Source organism: Protopterus annectens, chromosome 5.part0 (assembly GCF_019279795.1).
Source record: "Protopterus annectens isolate FY-2018-M chromosome 5.part0, PAN1.0, whole genome shotgun sequence".
NCBI lineage: Eukaryota > Metazoa > Chordata > Ceratodontiformes > Protopteridae > Protopterus > Protopterus annectens.
The window spans coordinates 465,427,564-465,444,081 of record NC_056735.1 but is presented as its reverse complement, the minus strand read 5'-3'; the positions used below and the strand labels follow the sequence as shown (position 1 = coordinate 465,444,081).

Genomic DNA, 16,518 nt, shown 5'->3' with positions numbered 1-16,518 from the left:
CTGTCTTTTTTTATTTTTTTTTTTCAGTTGGTACTCTGTTCTATTTTTACATTTATCAGAGCCAGAAGTACTTTTTAAAGAAGACCTCAAGTGTCTGTTACAGCAAAGTTTGCATATATACTGACAGTTTCCATTGCTTGTGGCAAACTTTTTTCCTGAAAGAAAATATGTAAAGCTTTATACATTCAACAGCTTTTTTTATCAAAGAACAGATGGATAGGGTTCTTAGCATCATTTGATATCTCTTGATAACAGCAGTTAAAGCAGACGATCACAGCTGAGTCATCTTCATTGAAGTATGCTGAGACATTGTTTTAGAGCCCGTACCATGCCCCATTAAGAAAAGCAGAAAATGGCCAAAGGTGCTTATTGGCATCTTGGTGACAATGATCATCAGCCCGTGACTGCTGCCTTTATTGACATCAGTGCAGTGGGAGCTCTATTACCTCTGAAAAACAATTAAAATGTCCACATAGGTTCAGCCTTCAAAGTAGTGCATGTCAGAGGTGAGGAAATGCAGAAGTATTGAGGTCAGTAGGTTGCAGTTCTCTGTGAATCAAAAAGGATATTATATAGTGCAAAAGAAGTAGAGGAACCTATAAAATATACAGGCAGTAAGGGCATAGAAAGTGATCTCTGTAAATATAATACTGTAGAGAATTCCACTTCCAATTAACTTCATCTAGCATCTTAAAGCAATGCCATAGGAATTCAGTGCAGAATTTTGTCATTTCCCCTTCTAACAGTGTAATTCAGAGGCATTTATTTTTCATCCATACCACATCTCTCCAAAACTTCAGTATGCTGAATTAATGTATATTACAGGGAATGAAAAAAGGGACTATGGCTTAAATATTGTTTCTGAGATCATATATATTCACAGAAAATCACACAGAGTATCCAATGGTAATAAGGAGGTGTTTAATTTTATAACACCTGAATTTAAAATGTAAATGCATAATGCAACCCACATGAGGCAGTGTGGATCTCACACACGCACACACACACACACACACACACACACACACACACACACACACACACACACACACACAAAAAGGTGGAACTGTGAATAATTATGACCCAGATGATAATCTGTATTCAAATGTTAGATACTGGAGACGGGGGGCTAAGAAAGAGACAGAGATAGAGGAGTAATTAGGCGATGACTGACTGCTTTTCACTGGGGGCACTTGCTTACAATGGTGGCAAGGTGCTATGAGAAGGTATCTGTCCCACAGAAGCAGGTAGCATGTTGTCTCAAATGCAGGAGGAAAAGTTATTTCTAAAACACAAATCTTCTGAGAATGACTATTCCATTCTGATTACTTGATTCTCATTTGCTGGGGAATAAATAAGTTCTAGGCCTCTCAACCCTCCAGAGCAAATCATATGAGATGATCGGGCATCTGGCTGAGGCTTCATGAAGTTCAGGAGGAAAAAAAACACACAGTTAAATCCCTTTTAAAAAATATATAGCTCGTTTCTGCCAGGCTTGACAATCCAAAAAGTGAATCTCAATTAAATAAACGAAAAAGAATTATATGAGATACTACAATCTCAGAATTACGGTTTCCTCCACAATTGTACTTTCAGCTCCATTTTAACTAGGATTACAACTATTTATTTGTCTTTGTTAGCCTGGAAAAGTCTGACAGGGTAAAACCCATTTTCAGCGGAGACCCAGGGAGAAAAGCTATACATTTAAGTCACAAGTGATGTATATTTATAATTGCAGGTAAAAACATCTATACATGAGCTTATTTGCAAGATTTTTAAATATTTTTAAATATTTATTACATGAACATAACATTTTAACATAAAAAAGAGAGAACTTAACATAAATTGGCTTATTATCGAATGGAGAAATAACACAGTAATAATTGATTCAATTATAGCATGATGGCTGCAGGGAAAAGATCAAACTGGGATGCTTTTAAGTTCAGTAATAATATAAAGACATGCAAGTAGAGTGTAGCTTAAAAAAGGCTAAGCGTGAGATATGAAAGGAGAAGTTACGGCAATGAGCAAGGAGATACATGGACAGAGGAGGAATAGTAGTTAGTGGTGGGGTATGAGAGAAGAAAGCAAAGAGTTTAGAAATAAGTGCAGTATGAGGAAGAGTGATAATGTACAAAAAGACTGGAATGTGAAGCAGCAGCAAAAGTTGGAGAGTGATCAGGACGATCAGAGACATCATTGGCATAGGTGCTGTTTAAGCAAAGTTTCCAAACTATTTAAGATTTCTATAGCTAAGTGGGGATTTCATTCCAGAGTTCTAACATAATGAGAGTGGAGAGAGACTCCAACAGTGTTGAATGTCTTACTGATATATATTAAAAGTGTATTGCTGGAGTGAACGTCTCTAGTGGATGAAAAGTACAGTAGAGTATTTTGTAATGGTGGGCATTTGTTTGGAGAGTACAATAGATTCTGGGCAAAGATTTGATGTGAGTATGTCAACTGGTTTGGGACTTCAAAGGACTTTAGTGGATTTAATGCAAGACAGTGGTGTGTTTTATATGGTTGATTGGTTGCAAATGTAGCTATTTTTGTAGTAGCAGGACGCTAGTTTAGTTTGATATGAAGTGTTAATAGATTCATAAATTAGTACTAGGCTAACTACTCTTGTGGGCCATTTTAAGCCTAGCCAATTACCTCATGAGATACTCAAATCCTGCACCTTGTGCCTGTAAGGTAAATATCTTAACTATTAAGCCAACTTCACAACCTTGAAAGAATAAGGAAAATATATAATAGAAAAGGAAGCAGGTATGTTGCTGCTAAGGTAATCCTTGCCTGATCTGTCTGGTAGTGCTTGGCCTTATAGAGTGAGCCAATATTTTGGTCAAGTTTTCTTGATGGAATAAAGTATGTGGTGATCAAATTTGAGGCTGTCATCTATTGTGACTCCAAGTAGTTTACTTTGGCTTATGGCTTCTATTTCTGTGTTATTATTTCAGGTGATATGGAATGTGTATTTCTAGTTAAAGTGTTATTTTGGAGCAAATAGCATAAGTTTGTTTTTTGGCATTAACCACAGGTTAGAATTTTTTGGCTATATTTTAATGTCAGTGAAAGATTTCTGAATGATTTCCTGTAATTTTGTTATGGATGGGGCAGCACAGATAAGGGTTGAATCATCTATATACTGTACAAGAATGGCAAGTGTTATAGTGGTATCAAGTTTAAAGATTAAACAAAAGGTTGCTGAGTATTGACCCTTGGGAAATACCAACAGAGATTGGTTGAAATGCTGGAAGGTTTTATTGCGATTTAGTTGCCTGCTGTCAATTGCATGGATAACTGAAACTGTAATCCTCAGATTTCCAGCACTACTTTATAATCAAATAAGGATAGCTGAAACGATAGCCTTTTATCCAGTATTAATTTTTTTAAAATCTGATATCAGAATATCTACAAATACAGAGTTTTAAAATTTTGTGACTTTATTGATGAAAACACATATACCAGATCACCTCTACTGTTAAAGAAAAGGCAATGGCTAATACCTAAGTGTAGTATAATATTATAAGATGAAAAGAATAAAAATTGCAGGTAAAAACATCATTGGAAGTGTAGTAACTTAAAGTAGCTTAAAATTGGCCTCCAACTTTATCTGGCAATTGATACACCATCAGAACTTTCACTCTTAAATGATTTATACAAGGGTAATGTCAGCTGCTAAGTCTTATCAGACAGTACTGCTATAACACATACGTGAAGTGAGATGTACAGAAATCACTATTGTTAGAACACTGTGAGGTATGAGTATATAATTTTGGTAAACTTTTTTTAATTTAATAACATACTAACTTAAAATACCATTACCTGAATATTTAAAAGGTGGTCTATTTAACCTACTTGATTTTTCACAAAACATGTATTAAACATTATGAATTGTCCAACTCATAACCAATGCAACTGTGCTTATCAACATCAGAGATCGCACCTTATCAGAGCACAATTTTCAGTTAATGTTTTGCTCACATTATGGCAGTGATACTGAGATTTCAAGAGTGCAGTATAGAGGTGTATGTGGCAAAATGTAAACATTTATGACTGCTTTGGGTCTTTAGCCACTGAAGTAATATAATTAAAGTGAGGGTTACACTCTTTATTCAGCAAAACTACATTGGTGATTCAATACTTCCTAAGCTCTTTGATGTGGACATAAAAAATTCTGGCCATGGTCAGACCAGGCAATGAAACCTGACTCAGTTTTATGATATGCAAAACCCTTTAAAAAAAATTAGCATTGAATATAAATCCAGTCAAGCTGTGTTGTTTTCAAAGAGTGGCATTGTGCACACCAGGCTTGCATTTCATGAAACAAAATGTGAGTTTTAACATGTTCATTTTCACATGATATGATGCAAGTCTTAGCTTTTATTATCTACTTGTATAAATTAAAGCTAAAGCAATCAGATAAAGAAAGGCATTGCTACTAATCTGTCAGTGTACTGACTACAAAAACTTGTAGTGATTTGCATGGCTAGAGTGTTGGAACTAGTCCAAAGTGAATGCTTTGTTAGTAGTTGGTTCATATATCTAAAATATATGTTTTAAAGAAATGAAAATAAATACAACTTGGAAAAATGTGCTTTTCATTCCATCATTTTTTCTGTTTTTTATTCAGTAACCTTTGTTTGCTTGAATATGTGCTTTATGCCATGATAAGAACACTGCAGAATATTCTATTAGAGCAGTGCTCCGGATTTGTAAGAATGAATATGGTTTTAGATGTAACCTTTCCAGCTGCATAACTACATTTTCTGCTTTCATGAACTACTGCCATTTATCACATTTATCCAATGTTATTTAACAGTAATTACCACATCATGTCATATTTAGCAAATGCCATTTAACTGGAAATACCACATCACATCATATTTATTAAATAACATTTAAATGGAAACATCATCTCCTGTTTTATTGTAGGATTTGGCTAATTTTTTGCTATCTAGCAGTTCCCAGCCTCAACAGACCTGTATGCAGAAACATCATTATTGATTATATTAAAGAGAAAAAAGTTATTTGGTATTATTATCAAGATATTATAGATTTTCATGTTGAATTTTCAACATTGTTTTTTTTCTCCTTGAATAATAAGTATTTTAAACATTTGATAGTCATAATAAGTGACTTGAATCAGATATTTCATATCCTGATCAAATTTAATTGAATATTTAATTGAATGGTTCTGACTTTGTGAGTCAAGTGTCCTGTCATGGATGCTCATTTGAACTTTTCCTAGATATTTGTTCAGAGGTTTGTTTCACCTGCTGGTAGGCATGCAGTGAGCTGCAAACTAAATACCATATATAACTTTTGCTGGTAACTATTGTATGTTTAAGTTCACTGAAAACAGTGGAGGCATCAAAAAAGGTACATCAGCCAAACATAGGAAGGGGACTTGTCTGATATATTTGAAGAAAAGTAGATGGTGGTTTTGTAAGTAAAGCATATACTCATGCATAAAGAAATATGGAAGCATAAATGATTGGATTGATTGATGGATAGATGGATAGATAGATAGATAGATAGATAGATAGATAGATAGATAGATAGATAGATAGAGATAGTTTTCACAATAAGCTTTTCATGTTGCTTGAAATGTCACTTGTATTTTACAAATACAGGTGCTATGCTTATTGATGTAAAACAGGATTGTTTGTTCACTAACTTGCACAAACAAGTGAAAATATGCCGGTGCTTATGTAATTTGTTAAAGAACAGCAGTCTTCTTATTTCCACTAGTTACTTGTTTATCAGTTAGAATTTCACTTCTCCCTGGTTCTCAAAGTTCATTCTAAGTATTTCTTACATTCTTCTGCTGCAAAGAACTCACTCTATAGTCATACAAGAAAAGGCATAGTAGTGGTGATAGTACAGTAGTAGTAGCAACTGTAGTAGTATTATTTATAGCAGCAGTACTAGTAGCAGCAGTAGGTGTAGCTATATTAGTAGCAGTAGTAGCAGTGTTGTTGATAGTAGTAGAAATAGTAACATTGGTATTAATAGTACTAGCAGTACCTGTAGTAGTAGTAGTAGTAGTGGTGGTAGCTGTATTAATACTAGTAGTAGCTGTAATAGTCGCAGTAGTAGTAATAGTAGTAGGTGTATTAACAGTAGTAGTAGCTGAAGTAGTAGTAGTTGCAGCAGTAATAGCTAATGTAGTGGTAGCTGTAGCAGTGGTAGTAGTATAGAAGTAGTAGTAATAGCAGAAGTAGCTCTAGCACTATTAATAGTAGCAGCAGCAGTAGTAGTTGTAGTAGAAGCAGCATAGCAGCTGTAGTAATAGTAGTTGTAGGTGCTGTAGCATTAGTAGTAGTAATATAGTAGCAGAGTTATTTTTTGTTGAGACTGCAGAAAAGATGTTCAGAGAAATCATGTTTCAAATGCCCTTCTGCCAGCTACCACTTATGTCAGAAAATGTTATGCCCAACCATCTGTTTTGATATCAATCTTGATTATGTGGACAGTCAATATCAACTGGGAGTATTTTCTTTAAATAACAAATGCATTTGCATGTATCTATATCCTTTCTTTGTTAGAGTATTTCTTATTGGCTCTTAGATAAAGGATCTTTCTTTCTAATTTATTTGATAATGACTCCTGAGAAAAGTCCATGTAAAGTAGTATTTTTTAGAACTTTGCTTGATCTGCCACTTTTCTTTTACTGAACAGCCGCAGAGAGAGATGAACCATGCTTCATCTGTTGGATAATATTTTTATTAGCAATTAGTAAAAACATACAAGTGATTATGCTTTCATGGGATAGTTTATTGAAACATTTTTTTTTCATGGGAAATGTTATATATCTTCTATGATCAACTGATAAAGGAAGGTTTATAAATGTATTTGCATGTTGTATGTTTATGTTCACTGAAACTGTGGTTCTAAATTTTCTTTAGGCCTCTTTGGTTGGCTCCTTTATGCAGCTGCTGTGGAAAGTCTAGACCTTTGTTTACGTGGAATCAATCAGCCAGACTGCCATATTCAGATCATAAAAGATGTGCTGCACTCTATATAGTTTGCTAAGATAATGCAAAATAAATTTAATGCACAATAAATTCAGTAAATAAACCAATGACAAAATGAAGCATACATATGTTCAATGCATCTTGACTGTGTACTTTTCAAAATTACCTTTACTGTGTGATAGATCATCACCCTTTCCAGAATAGGTTTTAAAGTCTTGTACTTCTTGGTTTTCAGGATAACTCCAAGTACCCTGAAAAGCATCAAAGAAACTGTCAAAAGATTGGTGGATGGAAAGATGAACGAATGGACAAATGGGGAGATAGGGAAAGGTTCATAGGTTCATACTAGGCTATCTGCCCTGGGGCAATTATAAGCCTAGCCCGATTCTGTATGGCTTACGCCACCCCTTGATTTGAGTATACTGTGCCCTTTTTAAGGTTTAGTTTACTGTGCCTCTGTCTAATAGTGACACGGGAGTAATCCTTGGGACAAACCTACGATCCCCCATCCACCTATCGAGATTCTTCTTGAAGAGATTCAGTGAGGTGCTCTGCCTCACATGAACTGGAATTCTATTCTAGAGCAAAGGGAGCCTCTGGGTTATGAACCTGTCCCTCCAGCAAGTTCTATTTATTTCTGTGCTGAGGTTCAAGTCCCTCGAGCATGTGGCTCTAAGGGATTTAGATTTACTGAGGTGGAGCATGTCCATTAATTCTGGATTTGACATAGCTTTGTATGTCAGGCATAGATCGCCTCGAAGTAGGTGGTATGCAACTGAGTAGAGCTGGAGTTTTTTTAACGGAGCAGCATATGGCATCTGTTTGAGACCCTTGATCCTCTTGGTGAGATACTTTTGGGGTCTTTCTAATTGCTGCAGGTGTCTGGTAAGGTACATCCCAAAAGGGGCATTGTATTCTATGATGGGCCTGATGAGGGATGAATAAAGGGGCACGATTACCTCTCTTGATCTAGATGTGAAACCCTTCGTGATGAGGTGGGCTATGTAGAAGGTCTTTCTAACCACTTTGGCAATGTGGTTTTCAAAGGAGAGATTGCTATCAACTTGGGTCCCCAGGTCCCTAATAACTTTCTCTGTACTTAATGGGTTTCCGCCTATGTGGTAATTTGTGGGCACATTGTTTTTGCCAAAGGGTATGACTATACATTTTTTGGCATTTAGCTTTAAACCATGGCGCTGGCACCAGTTATCTGTCTCTGTGAGACCTTTTTGAAGGATGTTTTTGTCAGCTGGAGAGTCTATTATGGCGCCCAGTTTGCAGTCGTCAGCGAACTTGGTGAGCCATAGTCCTCCCACATTTGCCTGTACCTCGGAAAAGTATATACTGAACAAGAGTGGTCCAAGGACAGAACCCTGTGGGACGCCACTTGTGACCGGTTTCGAGTCTGACATGGCTCCAGCAACTCTCACTCTGTGGGTTCTGTCTTTGAGCCAGTTTGCGACCCATCTTGTGACATAGGGGTTTATATTTAAGCTGGATAGCTTATCTATGATGCCCGAGTGGGGTATTGTGTCAAATGCCTTTGCAAGGTCCAGATAGGCTGTGTGGACTACCTTCCCTTCATCTATGGCTTTGGTGACTGTTTCGAAGAAGTCAACCAGGTTCAAAAGGCAGGATCTGCCCTTGACAAAGCTGAACTGGGTAGGATCTAGTGTCTGTAGGTCCCCAATGTCTTTGTTTATGAGCTCCATGATGATCCTCTCCATAGCCTTGCAGACTAAGCTACTCAGGCTTATGGGGCGATAGTTTCCAGGGTCCGTAGAGGCTCCACCTTTGTGGAGTGGGACCACTGTTGCTGTATGCCATTCTGTGGGCACATATCCTGTAGTGAGGCTGAGATTGTATAGCTGTTTTATCTGAGGGATTAGTTCCTCTAGGAGTTCATGTAGGACGCAACCTGGGACGCCATCTGGTCCCATGGAAGCAGTGTTTTTTGCTTTGGAGAGGGCAGCCATCACCTGAGCATCAGAGATGTTTGGGAGGCAGCCCTCTGCCGGGATAGATACTTGCTCTTTTGGGGGGGAGGGGGTGGAGAAGTTTGCACTGAACCTGTCTGCCAGGATATTGGCGATGTCTGTGGGTTCAGTGTATTTTTGTCGCTTAGAATCAACTCAGAACAAGTCTGGGAGTTGCATCCCAGGTTCCTAACATAACTGAAAAAAGCCTTATGATTGTCTTTGGTGTCCTGTGCAATTTTTCTCTCAAAGCTGGCCTTGGAGGATTTTATGAGGGATCGTAATTTTTTGCTAGTACTGATCAGAGATGCCTTCCCTATTAGGGATTTTGCTCTATCATGTAGTAGCTTCCTCCTTCTGTTGTACAGTTTATTTATGGCAGGGGTCCACCAGACTGGACGCCTGCCTTTGGATGATTGGGTCTTGGTTTTGTTTGGGATAGCATGATCCATGCATTCCTGGAGATGTCCGTAGAATGCATTTATATAGGATTCTGCAGTTTGGGCCGTAGTTTCCGCTGGCCCTGGGGCCTTGAAGGATTCCACTTCGGTTTTGAGAAGTGAGAAGTTCGCTTTTGAGAAGTGTTTCACTGTGGTTTTCTGGGCTGGGGGTGCGGTCGGGATGTGGACATCCAGTGAAATTAATTTATAGTCTGGTCTTACCAATGAGGGATATACTTCTGGTGTGGAGCATAGAGTCCCCATGTTGGTAGTGATCAGGTCTAGTATGTTGTCCCCTCTTGTGGGAGTGGTGACTAGTTGTTCCATAGCATTTGAGTTTATAATTTCCAGGAACCTTTGGGCTAAGGTGCTGGGGCTTGAGTAGTGCTCCCAGTCAATGTTTGGGTAGTTGAAGTCGCCCAATATAATGGAGTTTGGAGAGATCTTCATGTTCTCCAATGTTTTCAGGAAAGCCGAGTGGGATTCCTGACTTTGAGAGGGTGGTCTGTAGGATGCTATAAACTGAAAAGCAGTCTTGCCCACTGTTAGTTGCACATGGATGGTCTCCGATACTTCGTGCAATGCCACTAACATGGAGGTGTGGATATCCTTGATAAATATGGAAACTCCCCCTCCTTTTGTGGTTCGGTCTGGGTTTTGGGGCCGAAAAGCATGATATGAGGTATAGCCTGGTAGTGCTGGGGTGCTCTCTGGAGCCTTGAACCAGGTTTCTGTCCCTGCACAGATATCGATGTTCTCCATACTGAGGAGAGTTTTGAGTGCGTGCATCTTGAGGTTAAGACTTCTGGCATTAAGCAGCATTACCCTTAGTTTCTTGTTCCTTGTGCTGTCTATGAGGGTGGGTTTGACTTTTGAGCCTTGCCTAAAAAAGGCACTATGGGGGTGGCAAGAGCCTTTGCCAATATCCGAAAGCCCAGTGGTGACAGGTGCAAGCCGTCCCTAGTGAAGCAACGTGGCTTGTCGAGCATGTCATCCCAGGCTGACAGACACTGGATCCCCTTTGAATGACACCAAAATTTTAGCCAATTGTTAAAATCGATCATTTTGTATTTGTACTGTGGCATCATTCTAGGTGAGGGTAAGATGCTGCTCAAGGTCAGGGTCATACCAGCCTGGGCTACATGATCAGAGAGCTCCGCTATGTCTCTTTTCATGTAGTCCAGGGAGGTACGTCTCAGGTCATTCACACCTGCATGTACAATGACTGAGTCATATTCGTATTTGCTTTGGAGTGACCTGAGTGCTTGCGTTATGTGGCAGATCCTAGCACCCGACAGGCAGCTCACCATGACCTTCTCTTTATTCAGCCTGGTGAGCGGGACATCAGTGTGTCTGACAATAGAGTCACCTATTACAAGAGTATCAGGTGTGTTATTCAGCCTTAAGGGCTGTGGCTGCTTGGCACACTGACTTTGTGGGCTATGTGTTGTGCATGTTTTGTTTTGAGGTAGCGTTTGCTTGGATGTCTGCTTTGGAGGTCTCTGTTGCTTAAGTAGATTTTTATTTAGAGGCTCTAGGTATGTTTTTGTGTATTTATGTGTTTGGTTCGCTGATGTGGTGGGACTATGTGATACTGGAATTGTGTTGTGTGAGGTTACCTTTTCCTCCTGACTGGTTACACCAGTTTTGAGATGAGAGAGCTCAGCCTCCAGTTTGGCTAAATAGTTGCATCTCTCACATATATTTGAACCTGTTTGGAGGAGGAGAGGGTTGTCCGTGTACATGAGACAGTTGTAACATTGCCTCAAAATTCCCAGATTCACCAGCTGGACTGGAGAGGAAACCATTGACTGACCTTTGGACATGCTAGAGTAATATAGGGAAACTGAATTTAAGACAGACCAATAGAGGACAGGGTAATCGTAGAGAGTATAAGAGTAAATAGTGCTTATGGTTTAAGAGTGCTAACTTGTAGGATTACTTAATTGGACCAGTGAAGGGCCTTAGAATGAGAATATGGTGTTTAAATTGAGAGATAGAGCAGTTCTAAGGGAAAAAGTGAAGAGCAGACTTTGTGGAGCCAGGAATAGTTTAAACCCAATTAGGCGGCGCTGCCCGCTGTTGTGCTAAGCACAAAAACGCGCAAAACTGCGCAAAAGAGGGTTTTAAGAGAGGAAGATGAAGGAGTTTGGAATTGACCCAAAATGGCCAATAAAACTACAGTTTCAAGTCAGTAACCACTCCCACAGGGGCAGGCAGGCTGCTCAATGTTTTTCACTGCCACTGATCAACAGAGAGAGACTTCCCTTTAGCCCAAGCAAAAAATGGCCTCCAAGAAACTTACAAACAGTTCAAGAACAGCAAGCCTGTAACTGAACTTTTTTAAATCTCAGAAAAGTGGGAAAAAAGCAAGATTTTTTGTTTTTTTCAGAGATAGCAGAGGTTCACAAGTATTAACAAGTTATAACAGTGCAGTAAATGACCCCACACAAGAGTGCTAGGCCAAAAACAGATAAAATGCAAGTTTTGAGAAAAAAACGATTTTAAAAATAAGTGAAAACAGGAAATTCAGTAAACAGCTCTAGGTTGTGCTCTAAATACAGTTACTAATGCAGAAATCAAGTTTAACAAGCCAGGAAATGCTCAAAATAGGCGGCTATGCAGAAAAACTTAGCAAATAAACAGAGGAAAAATACTTAAAATCTCAAAAGTGGCTCCTTTCTTCTCTCAGCGTTTTCTCCTCTTGGTGGGTGCTTCAACAACAGCCAACAAGCCTGAAAAGATGCCAAAACCACAAGGCAACCAGGTTTTAAGAGAGGAAGATGAAGGAGTTTGGAGATGACCCAAAATGGCCAATAAAACTACAGTTTCAAGTCAGTAACCACTCCCACAGGGGCAGGCAGGCTGCTCAATGTTTTTCACTGCGACTGATCAACAGAGAGACTTCCCTTTAGCCCAAGCAAAAAATGGCCTCCAAGAAACTTACAAACAGTTCAAGAACAGCAAGCCTATAACTGAACTTTTTTAAATCTCAGAAAAGTGGGGAAAAAGCAAGATTTTTTTTGTTTTTTTGTTTTTTTCAGAGATAGCAGAGGTTCACAAGTACAACAAGTTATAAAAGTGCAGTAAATGACCCCACACAAGAGTGCTAGGCCAAAGACAGATAAAATGCTAGTTTTGAGAAAAAAAAATTTTAAAAATAAGTGCAAACAGGAAATTCAGTAAACAGCTCTAGGTTGTGCTCTAAATACAGTTACTAATGCAGAAATCAAGTTTAACAAGCCAGAAAATGCTCAAAATAGGCGGCTATGCAGAAAAACTTAGCAAATAAACCGAGGAAAAATACTTAAAATCTCAAAAGTGGCTCCTTTCTTCTCTCAGCGTTTTCTCCTCTTGGTGTGTGCTTCAACAACAGCCAACAAGCCTGAAAAGATGCCAAAACCACGAGGCAACCAGGTTTTAAGAGAGGAAAATTAAGGAGTTTGGAATTGACCCAAAATGGCCAATAAAACTACAGTTTCAAGTCAGTAACCACTCCCACAAGGGCAGGCAGGCTGCTCAATGTTTTTCACTGCCACTGATCAACAGAGAGACTTCCCTTTAGCCCAAGCAAAAAATGGCCTCCAAGAAACTTACAAACTGTTCAAGAACAGCAAGCCTGTAACTGAACTTTTTTAAATCTCAGAAAAGTGGGAAAAAAGCAAGATTTTTTTTGTTTTTGTTTTTTCAGAGATAGCAGAGGTTCACAAGTATCAACAAGTTATAACAGTGCAGTAAATGACCCCACACAAGAGTGCTAGGCCAAAGACAGATAAAATGCAAGTTTTGAGAAAAAAACGATTTTAAAAATAAGTGCAAACAGGAAATTCAGTAAGCAGCTCTAGGTTGTGCTCTAAATACAGTTACTAATGCAGAAATCAAGTTTAACAAGCCAGAAAATGCTCAAAATCGGCGGCTATGCAGAAGAACTTAGCAAATAAACAGAGGAAAAATACTTAAAAAGTGGCTCCTTTCTTCTCTCGGCGTTTTCTCCTCCTGGTGGGTGCTTTTCCAACAGCCAACAAGCCTGAAAAGATGCCAAAACCATGAGGCAACCAGGTTCTAAGAGAGGAAGATGAAGGAGTTTGGAATTGACCCAAAATGGCCAATAAAACTACAGTTTCAAGTTAGTAACCACTCCCACAGGGGCAGGCAGGCTGCTCAATGTTTTTCACTGCCACTGATCAACAGAGAGACTTCCCTTTAGCCCAAGCTAAAAATGGCCTCCAAGAAACTTACAAACAGTTCAAGAACAGCAAGCCTGTAACTGAACTTTTTTAAATCTCAGAAGTGGGAAAAAAGCAAGATTTTTTTTGTTTTTTTGTTTTTTTCAGAGATAGCAGAGGTTCACAAGTATCAGCAAGTTATAACAGTGCAGTAAATGACCCCACACAAGAGTGCTAGGCCTAAGACAGTTAAAATGCAAGTTTTGAAAAAAAAAACGATTTTAAAAATAAGTGCAAACAGGAAATTCAGTAAACAGCTCTAGGTTGTGCTCTAAATACAGTTACTAATGCAGAAATCAAGTTTAACAAGCCAGAAAATGCTCAAAATAGGCGGCTATGCAGAAAAACTTAGCAAATAAACAGAGGAAAAATACTTAAAATCTCAAAAGTGGCTCCTTTCTTCTCTCAGCGTTTTTTCCTCTTGGTGGGTGCTTCACCAACAAGCCTGAAAAGATGCCAAAACCATGAGGCAACCAGGTTTTAAGAGAGGAAGATGAAGGAGTTTGGAATTGACCCAAAATGGCCAATAAAACTACAGTTTCAAGTTAGTAACCACTCCCACAGGGGCAGGCAGGCTGCTCAATGTTATTCACTGCCACTGATCAACAGAGAGACTTCCCTTTAGCCCAAGCTAAAAATGGCCTCCAAGAAACTTACAAACAGTTCAAGAACAGCAAGCCTGTAACTGAACTTTTTTAAATCTCAGAAGTGGGAAAAAAGCAAGATTTTTTTTGTTTTTTTGTTTTTTTCAGAGATAGCAGAGGTTCACAAGGATCAGCAAGTTATAACAGTGCAGTAAATGACCCCACACAAGAGTGCTAGGCCTAAGACAGTTAAAATGCAAGTTTTGAAAAAAAAAACGATTTTAAAAATAAGTGCAAACAGGAAATTCAGTAAACAGCTCTAGGTTGTGCTCTAAATACAGTTACTAATGCAGAAATCAAGTTTAACAAGCCAGAAAATGCTCAAAATAGGCGGCTATGCAGAAAAACTTAGCAAATAAACAGAGGAAAAATACTTAAAATCTCAAAAGTGGCTCCTTTCTTCTCTCAGCGTTTTTTCCTCTTGGTGGGTGCTTCACCAACAAGCCTGAAAAGATGCCAAAACCATGAGGCAACCAGGTTTTAAGAGAGGAAGATGAAGGAGTTTGGAATTGACCCAAAATGGCCAATAAAACTGCAGTTTCAAGTCAGTAACCACTTCCACAGGGGCAGGCAGGCTGCTCAATGTTTTTCACTGCCACTGATCAACAGAGTGACTTCCCTTTAGCCCAAGCAAAAAATGGCCTCCAAGAAACTTACAAACAGTTCAAGAACAGCAAGCCTGTAACTGAACTTTTTTAAATCTCAGAAGTGGGAAAAAAGCAAGATTTTTTTTGTTTTTTTGTTTTTTTCAGAGATAGCAGAGGTTCGCAAGTATCAACAAGTTATAACAATGCAGTAAATGACCCCACACAAGAGTGCTAGGCCAAAGACAGATAAAATGCAAGTTTTGAGAAAAAAACAATTTTAAAAATAAGTGCAAACAGGAAATTCAGTAAACAGCTCTAGGTCGTGCTCTAAATACAGTTACTAATGCAGAAATCAAGTTTAACAAGCCAGAAAATGCTCAAAATCGGCGGCTATGCAGAAAAACTTAGCAAATAAACAGAGGAAAAATACTTAAAATCTCAAAAGTGGCTCCTTTCTTCTCTCAGCATTTTCTCCTCTTGGTGGGTGCTTCACCAACAGCCAACAAGCCTGAAAAGATGCCAAAACCATGAGGCAACCAGGTTTTAAGAGAGGAAGATGAAGGTGTTTGGAATTGACCCAAAATGGCCAATAAAACTACAGTTTCAAGTCAGTAACCACTCCCACAGGGGCAGGCAGGCTGCTGGTTAATGTATATACAGATAGAGAGACAGACTGACCTATTAAGCTTCCCTTAAATGACCATGGCAAAGTAATCACCAAACCTCATGAGACCAAAACCAGTGTTAGACTCAAAAATCAGTAAACCGTCTAAAACTTTGGCAAATCTTATAAAATGTTTAAAACCCACACATGTCTTCAACCAGATTATTACAAAAATCTCTGTTTGACAATTTTAAGTAAATTGTCGCTGGGTTGGAAGTACATTCTATTATATAGAAATCGAGCAGCTTGCAGTCAAAGTGTAGATTATACCAATTCAGAACCAAGGGGCTTGGTATTCATTACTTTTTCACAAGATCTAGGCTGTTCATTCCTTTACTACCATTGTATAAAGTCATTGAAAAATGAAAATACGACAGGATGTACGTATGTTAAATGTTTAAGAAACATTTGAAAATTCTGATTTTTTTTTAAGTCATAACATCACAATCAAACAGGAGCTCTTAATAAATTGGTAACTTCCTACAGGAATGCATTCCAGTCCAACAGTTGGTGATGACTGAGAAGTTGTAGCTACACTAACAAACAATCACATAGAATTTTATTTGAAGACATTATCTGAGTTATCAGTGGACACTAAAGTTCACATCTGAATAGCAATAGAATACTAAACTCACTATCACCCAATCTATAATGAGAATACCTAACAAATGTAATAAGTAAACAGTAACACATTCTGGGACATTCTTTGAACAGATATAAATGGTCATCCAGAGTATTGCGAGGCAATAGGCCAAAGGACAAGTGCCTTACATTTCTGTTTATGCAGTAATATCTGTTTAGCATGCAACAAAATTCACTCCAATAAAATAATGGTTTACTTGTCTCCATATGTAGACTGTTATTATGTTAAGTGCACAGCCGAGTTTGTGCTATTCAGTCTTTGAAAAGGGCACCTGGAGATTTTAGAAACTTTAAGTCTTGATAAACAGTGGTTGTAAAAATACCTCTTATCCTTGGAGTGCAAGAGTTCTGCA

At 38.4% G+C, this 16,518-nt stretch overlaps 1 protein-coding gene across 9 annotated transcripts in view; it reads left to right on the top strand.

Annotated features, from left to right (window-relative positions):
* Positions 1 to 16,518, top strand: part of DMD (dystrophin) — a 9,298,038-nt gene that overhangs the window by 2,328,505 nt on the left and 6,953,015 nt on the right. The window lies entirely within an intron of this gene.